Source organism: Chenopodium album, chromosome 14, assembly GCF_948465745.1.
Source record: "Chenopodium album chromosome 14, dcCheAlbu1.1, whole genome shotgun sequence".
Taxonomy (NCBI): Eukaryota; Viridiplantae; Streptophyta; class Magnoliopsida; order Caryophyllales; family Amaranthaceae; genus Chenopodium; species Chenopodium album.
The window spans coordinates 11,652,490-11,660,633 of NC_137847.1; the positions used below are offsets into that span (position 1 = coordinate 11,652,490).

The window sequence follows — 8,144 nt, forward strand, 5'->3', positions numbered from 1 at the left end:
TAAAATTAAATGTTGTCTTCTTTCGCAATTAATACTAAGATACGAAACGCGCGCATCTGAACAGTTTTTGATGAAATTAAAGGTTTGTTAAAAAGATTAAAAAAGAATTAACGGAGATTAACTATTAAATGAAATATTAACGGATCTGTGTTTTGTTTTCCACTTGTTGGGAACTGCAGGTACCAATCCGTATACAAATAGTAACAAAATCATGGAATTAACAGGCTAATTAATGGATTCTCGTACTCTTTATTGGGAGCAATTACAAGGAAAATCGCTTTTTCATCTGACATACATAAAATCTGAAACCAGTTAAAGCGATAATTTGCACTTTTGTCCAAAAAAAAAAAAAAAAAAAAAAAAAAAATAAATAAATAAATAAATAAATAAATTGATAATTTGCTCTAAGGTTAAATGACAGAAGCTTTGTCGATAAAAAAAGAAAAAAATGACTTCAAAATTTTTTTTTTCTTCGCGAGCTTTACATCTAAACTTAAAACCCCTAATCGTTTAGTTTGATGAACAGAAAGATAATAGGAAAATGATAAATATAACTCTAATGGCTATGTATAAGAAGTTAAAAAGGATATTGAGAATAAATTAACATTAATTACACCGATTTACGTGTGATTTTGACATGAATTCTTAATTTAATTCCATTTTAGAAAGTATATTTAATGCTTATATATAACTCTCAGGGCTACATATATCATTACCCAAAATAATATGGCGCGCTTTTTGCAAGTCCGACCACACTTTGATATTCTCTCTATCCCTAATTATTTGTTTCACTTGCCTTTTTTAGGTGTTTTCAAAATATTGCTCCATACTACTTTTAATATGTTTTTCCATTTGCACTCACTTTATCTCTCTCCTCATTGATATTTGTGTCAAGTGTCAACCCATGTACATCATTTTTGCCCAAATCTTAATAAAGTGATTTTTTTTAGTTTGGGGCCAATAATTGGGGGCGGAAAGAATACTTATTTATTTGTTCGTTTATTTAGTTGATTTAATTCTTGCTTAAACTTTTTCAAGTAGTGCAATTTCACATTTTGTTAGGTTAATGAGGTTATCAAAGTATAATCAGTAAAAGTATAATATCCTAAAATAAAATATTGTTAACAACGAACAATATTTACCTCAATAGCCGATCAAAATGTAATGCTTCGTACTTAAAAAATCATTGAGGGAGTATTAATATCAAACAATCAATTTTAGCAAACATGTTTTTAACAAATAAAAAGTCAAACAACCAACCAAAACAGAATATAAACAACCACACAATATAAGCAAAATACACCACACAATATAACCAAAACCACCTGTCTATCGGCGACCAATTGTCAAATAAGGTCTACACTTATTACTAAACCTAGAGGAGTTAATTGAGTGACTAGGTCAGGTTCGGTTGAATTAGGTCGAGTACAAATTAAATTTAATCATGCTAAGTCATACAAGTCAAAATCTAAAAAAAGGTTACTTTCAAGTTACTCTGTAGATTGTATCAGGTTGATCGGGTCGGTTGGATCCGAATTTGAAACCTGCCCAAGACCAGACACCTGCCGTGAGTAGTAGCATACGAGTGTCACAACAAGTTGCAACAAGTGTGGAGCTATAAGAACCATATAAGAAGCATTTGGTAGTCCTATACTCCTATTCCTATAACTAGAACTAGCATCCCACTTCAGTAGAGCTCAATTAAAAGTAAAGTCCTGTCTTTTATTTACATGATTACCTAAAATCTCTCTTAAATTAAATTAAAGTAAAAGGAAAGAGATGCAACTGCTAATATGACTGTGCCTCTAAGATGCCATTAACAACTCATAATTTCCACCCTTAATAAATTTCTTATCAACACCTCTTTCCCACCACACAGACCCTTCAATAATTTGTTCTTTTTTTTTTTTTTTCCCTTTTCTCTCTCCTCCCTTTATATTTTTCATCATTTTTGTGAATGCCCACTAAGTGTTTGTTGTTTTGCCTCAGAGAAAAAATTTAATCATTCTGAATTCTGAAACAAAAGAAGCAGAAATCTGTTGTAATAATTTGGTGAAAATGGTGGCTGAAAGGCCAAAAATTGTGATAATTGGAGCAGGAATGGCAGGTATAACAGCAGCCCATAAGCTGTATACAGTATCAGGGGGAAAAGATGCATTTGATTTATGTATAGTTGAAGGTGGGCAGAGAATTGGGGGTAGAATTAACACTAGAGAATTTGGGGGTGATAGAATTGAGATGGGTGCTACTTGGATTCATGGGATTTGTGGGAGTCCAGTTTATGAAATTGCTCAAAAGATAAAATCTTTAGAGTCTGAGAAACCATGGGAATGTATGGGTGATTTGTTTGAGGAGAAAAGATCAGTAACTGAGACTAGAGCTGAAGGTGGGTTTGTGGTTAATCCTGATATTGTTGATCCAATTTCATCACTTTTTGATAGGTTAATGAGTGTTGCTCAATGCAAAGCTGAAAAGGGTGATCTGGGTGGGATTCAGGTGAGCAGCATTGGTGAATTTCTGAAGCTTGGGCTGCAGCAGTACTGGGATTCGAAGTCCGATAAAACCGAAGATATTGAGGAGGTTAAGGTTTGTGGTAATTGGAGCAGGAAAATGCTGGAAGAGGCTATTTTTGCTGTTTATGAGAATACCCAGAGAACATATACTGGTGCTGGTGATCTGTTTAATCTTGATTATGCTGCAGAAAGCGAGTACCGGATGTTTTCTGGGGACGAGATCACGATCCCTCGAGGTTATATTACCATTGTTGAGTACTTGGCTTCAGTTTTACCCCCTGGTATGATTCAATTAGGTAGGAAAGTGGTCAAGATTGAATGGCTAGGATCTGAAAATGATGATCTTAGTGGTTATATCAGTAGTAAACCTGTGAAATTGCATTTTTCTGATGGTTCAATTATGCAAGCAGATCATGTCATTGTCACAGTTTCATTGGGTGTACTAAAAGCTGGAGTCAGTGAAGAATCTGGTGCAGGGTTGTTTAGTCCACCACTGCCTTTTGTCAAAAGAGAAGCAATTTTGAGACTTGGGTATGGTGTGGTCAACAAGTTGTTCTTACAATTAAGCCCATCAGAAAGTCAAGAAGATTGCAATCTTTGTAAGATACCCTTCTTGAAAATGGTGTTTCATAGGCCAGATTCCGAGTTTCGGCATAAGAAAATCCCATGGTGGATGAGAAAAACATCTTCCATATACCCAATTTACAACAATTCTAGTGTGTTGATTTCCTGGTTTGCAGGGAAAGAAGCTCTAGAGCTTGAGTCTCTCGATGATGACGCAATAATCGATGGTGTTTCGACGACAATCTCGAGTTTTATCTCAAATCCTTATCAATTCCATGAAGAATGCAATGGCAATATGGAATTTAAGGATTCAGAGTTTGAGTTCAGAGAAGTCTTGAAGAGCAAATGGGGTACAGACCCCTTGTTCTTAGGGTCATACAGTTATGTTGCAGTGGGATCTAGTGGTGATGATTTCGATACACTGGCTCAACCATTGCCAAGAGCCGAGAACCGTGGCTCTACGACCGGTTCGCCACCTCTACAAGTCCTCTTTGCCGGGGAAGCAACACATAGAACCCATTACTCCACAACACATGGTGCTTATTTCAGTGGTGTGAGGGAAGCTAGTAGGCTTCTTCAGCACTACCAATTGGTCAAACATATTACCGACATTCAGTAAATTGTCCTAAAAATTACAACTTTGGCTATGTTGCAACAAAATAGAGAGAATCAATCTACTTCATTGCTATTTTCTTGTTTGATTTTTCTAGTGGTTTATAGATTTTGTACAACACTATGTTGGTTTGAACAATTAGACAGTTTAGGTAATCATCTTTAATTATCGCCCCGGTCGGCGGGTTTGTCTCCCTCCTATTGGACAGTTACTTCTGTTCATTGTTACTTAGGACTCTCTAAATTGGTAAGAGATCATGCAAGATATTAGTCATGAAAAAGAGAGGTTGGGACAGCTTTTTATATGTACTAGTAGATGAGCAAAAGAAGCTTCTTTTGAATTTTTATAGATTGTTTTTGTTGCTGAGTTTACTTTAATTTGTGCAACTTTGTGTTATTTAGTCTCTTGCTCTTTTATGTATAGCTGGATATGATTGTATTTGGAGCACTGGATTTACTTAATGATGAAGCAGAAACTTGCAGCACTTTATACCCTTTCTCTTTCTGTCTAAACTGCACCTCAGCCCTCAATGCAACAATAATAACACCTAATCATTCCAGCAGTCAAAACAATAATAACCCCTTCATTTATCTCAAAAAAAGGCGTAAATTACCTTCATTTATCTCAAAAAAGGGCGTAAATTATTTCATGCACCTGTGAGTAACCAAGATAATGCTCCTACTTGTATTAGTCTAGTGTTTTTACGTCTCTCATGGTCCCTCGAGTGCAAGTGTATCGATGCACACTAGATTGAGTGCTGGGTGCTCTCGATGCACATAGAACTATGAGTTGTCTTGGTAGATTAATAGAAGCCAAAGTAAGGTTCAAAGTTCTATTTGTGTAGCACAACACTTAAAGCCTAAGTAAGGTACAATCATCTAGGAAATTCAATTATAAGAAGTCCAATCTACCATAAATCTTTTTTTTTTTTTTTTTTTTTTTTTTTTTTTTTTAATACAAATAATTAATTGAGGAATTTTGGTATCACTCTCATCACATTCCCACACGCCATCCTCGTCAAAATAAGGATCTTTAATAACCCATCCCACCACACTTGCTCCTCCACATTGTTAAGTTTTGGGTCATTCCATCCGTTTTGTAGCTCCCCATTCCTCCTTTTTTAGGAGGGGAGGCAAATTTAAGGGTAGGCACATGAGTAGCGAAACTTTAGATTTTAATGTTATTTGTGTAAGTACGTGACGTGTTGTACTTTACCAGACGTTATAGTAATTGGTGATGTTGCACGAGGTCAATTTTATCGTTTAAAAATAATGAAATTTCAATGTTTCAGGTGGAATATAAGGTTTTTACATCGTTTATGTCACATGTTATATCTAACTGCGTTGTTTAGTGAAGCCAAACAAGGTTTTGAAGCTCTTACATCCAAGATATATAGTTGTGTAGTTGGTGCACTCAAGATTAATATTACGAAATTCGTATATAAAAACCGTTATTTTTTAAGAAAGGACCTATGTCATAGGTATTGTTACTTTGGTTCAAACCCCCCCCCCCAACCAAAAAAAAAATATATATATATTCAATCCCCCCAACCAAAAAAAAAAAATACTCCTTTCGTCTTCAAAACTTCGACCCTTTTAGGTTGATTTCGCGGTTATTAAGAAAATTAAATAAAAAGAAATAAAAATATATTTGAAAGATAAATTTACATGGGGTTTGTAAAAAAGTAGAGGGATAAAGTATTAAAAATACATGAAAAAACAAAATTTTATATGAGGAAGCTAATTTGCACAAATATTGTTGTAAATTGGTGGGTATTTTAATGGAAATGGATCGATCATTTTGAGACTAAAATTAGGCCAAAAGGGTCAAAGTTTTGGGGACGGAGGGAGTAATATTTTTAAAGAAATTTTGAATTTTAACATCACAAAAAAATGAAAAAAATGGTTTTTAACACTACCAAAAAAAAAAGAAAAAAAAAACTTTTATTTTAATACCACAAATTTTTTTAAAAAAATTGGCTTTTATCACCACTTAACGACTGCCATCCAAATTCCGTTAAGTTTGGTCCAATTGTGCCACGTGTCGACATATTATTAGTTTATAGAAAAAAAGGAAATTAAAAAATTTAAAAAAAAAAACAAAAACCCTGAACTAACCCAGCCACCCCAGCCCCACCATTGGCAGCGCGGCGCCACCTCTGCCTCACCATTACCCTTCCATTCCCAGTCCAAAGCCACCAGAAAACCACCTCCTTCCCTTTCCCCCACCCCAAAACCGACAATCACACCCCCACGGACACAATCTAAGGCCGTTTGATTTTTAAACAACCAAAAAACGACCCTAAAATGGCCACTTACGGGCGAAATCGGCCCTTAATCGACCATTTCGGCCCTTAATCGGCCAAATTCGACCACCGATGGCCATTTTCGATCAACGATTTTAAGGTGTTTGAAAAACGGCAGCCGTTTAAGGTGGTCTTTGGGGAGGGCTGTCGATTTTGGGGTGGGGGAAAGGGAGGGAGGGGATTTACCGGTGTCTAGGGTTGGGAATGAGGCAAGCTGTCAAGGTGAGTGAATTGCGGCGACGACCTACCGGAGGTGTGGCTGACAGTGGAGGTGGGGTGGCTGGGATAGTTTTAGGGTTTTCTTTTTATTTTTTATTTTTTATTATTTTGGACCAATAATATGCTGACACGTAGGCATTGTGGCCCCACTAACGATTTTCATCCCTAGATCACTTAAATGGTGGTAAAGACCAATTTTTTAAAAATTTTGTGGTGTTTAAACAAAAGTTTTTTTTTTTTTTTTTAATTTTTTTATTTTAGTATTAAAAACCATTTTTTCGTTTTTTTATGGTGTTAAATTTAAAATTTCCTTTTTTTAATACAAATTTTTATATGCAGCCTGTTGTACTGTGCAATAGGGGTTACTTGAATTTCTCGGTCAGGGGTTACTTGAGTTTTTGGGGTTACTTGAGTTTCTCGGCCAAGGGTTACTCGAGTTTCCGGGGTTACTTGAGTTTCTCGGTCAGAGGTTACTCGAGTTTTTCAATCAGGGGTTACTCGAGGCACAATTTTTTGAATGCGGCCTGACCGAGAAACTCGAGTAACCCCTAACTGAGTAACCCTTAACTGAGTGAACCCCTCGAATAACCCCGGTCCAAACCCCTTAAGTAACCCCTGACCAAGTAACTCAAGTAACTCATGACTGAGTAAATTAAGTAACCCCTGACTAAAAAACTCAAGTAACCCCTGGCCGAATAACTCAAATAACCCCTGACTGAAAAACTCAAGTAACCCCTAACTTTCAGGTAACCCCTAACAAAAAAACTCAAATAACCTCTGTCGCATGATGTGGCCTGCTTCACCAAAAAATTGCTGTATTTTTAATAAATTAAACTCGGTTTATTGAGTTCGATTGCATAAGTGACCATTGTACCTTGTTAAGTGACTCCAGTCTATTTACATTCGTTAAGTGCTGAACTGATGCGTACTCGAGTGATCGATAGATGGACAAGCAAATTACGTAGCAAAAATTACTTTGAATTGGTGGATAAATATGGACTAGAGAAGTTACATCAATTATGTAATACTTTAAGGACAGTGAAAAATGTGTTTGGCCCTCAATGTCTCTATAGGTTACAATACACTTTAAATGATTTGTGTACTATACAAGATATCAATTTGTGTCACTTGTCTCTCTCATTTACATCATAATCATGGACACACAACATCAATATCTTCCGTAATTTCCCTACCAATCGCCAAATGTTTTATGACTAAAGTTGTGATCCTCTTTCTATCACTAATAAGGACATCAATTATACAATAAAGATAATAATTATCATCTGATTAATTATTACCTAAAGATGTCAAATGATTTAGATGTTTGATTTGCATTAATTGGGAGTATTAGTGTTTCACGAGTGCTCTAATTAGTAAATTAAAATAATTTAACTAACACCACGACTCATATGCCACATTTCGCTCGATTACTAGTTCGTTCTATTAATACAAAATAATTTTTGGTTTAGACATGAAATTAACACAAAGGGCCCCCGATTGAGATCTATTATTAAAGTATGTAAAGATAATACAACATTATTGGCATATTTAAGGAACCACATATAAATAAAGATAGGTGATATCACTTGAGAAACATGTGATAAGTGTATTTTTCACTAGCAAACTTTCTAGTACTAATTCATTAGCATGACTATCAATTTAATCATAAAAATGAGGCTTATTATTGTAAATGACCCTATGCTGTTGTCATTCACCCAAATCATAGACAAATGAGGCTTATTATTGTAAACAACCCTATGTTGTTGTCATGATATTTGGATATTTCTTACTTCACACTGACACACTTTTTTTATTTTCTAGAGTTTTCACGAAGAGGATAAGTTCGTTTTAATTGATATATCTTTAACTACATTAGATTTTGGTATCTAAAACTTGAAATAAAATTTTATCTACATTATTTTTTTTTAAC

The 8,144-nt window shown here is 35.1% G+C and overlaps 1 pseudogene; it reads left to right on the forward strand.

The window, feature by feature from the left end:
* The first annotated feature begins 1,669 nt into the window (after positions 1-1,669).
* On the forward strand, positions 1,670-4,137 carry LOC145578914 (putative polyamine oxidase 5 pseudogene; annotated as a pseudogene).
* Positions 4,138-8,144: the final 4,007 nt, after the last annotated feature.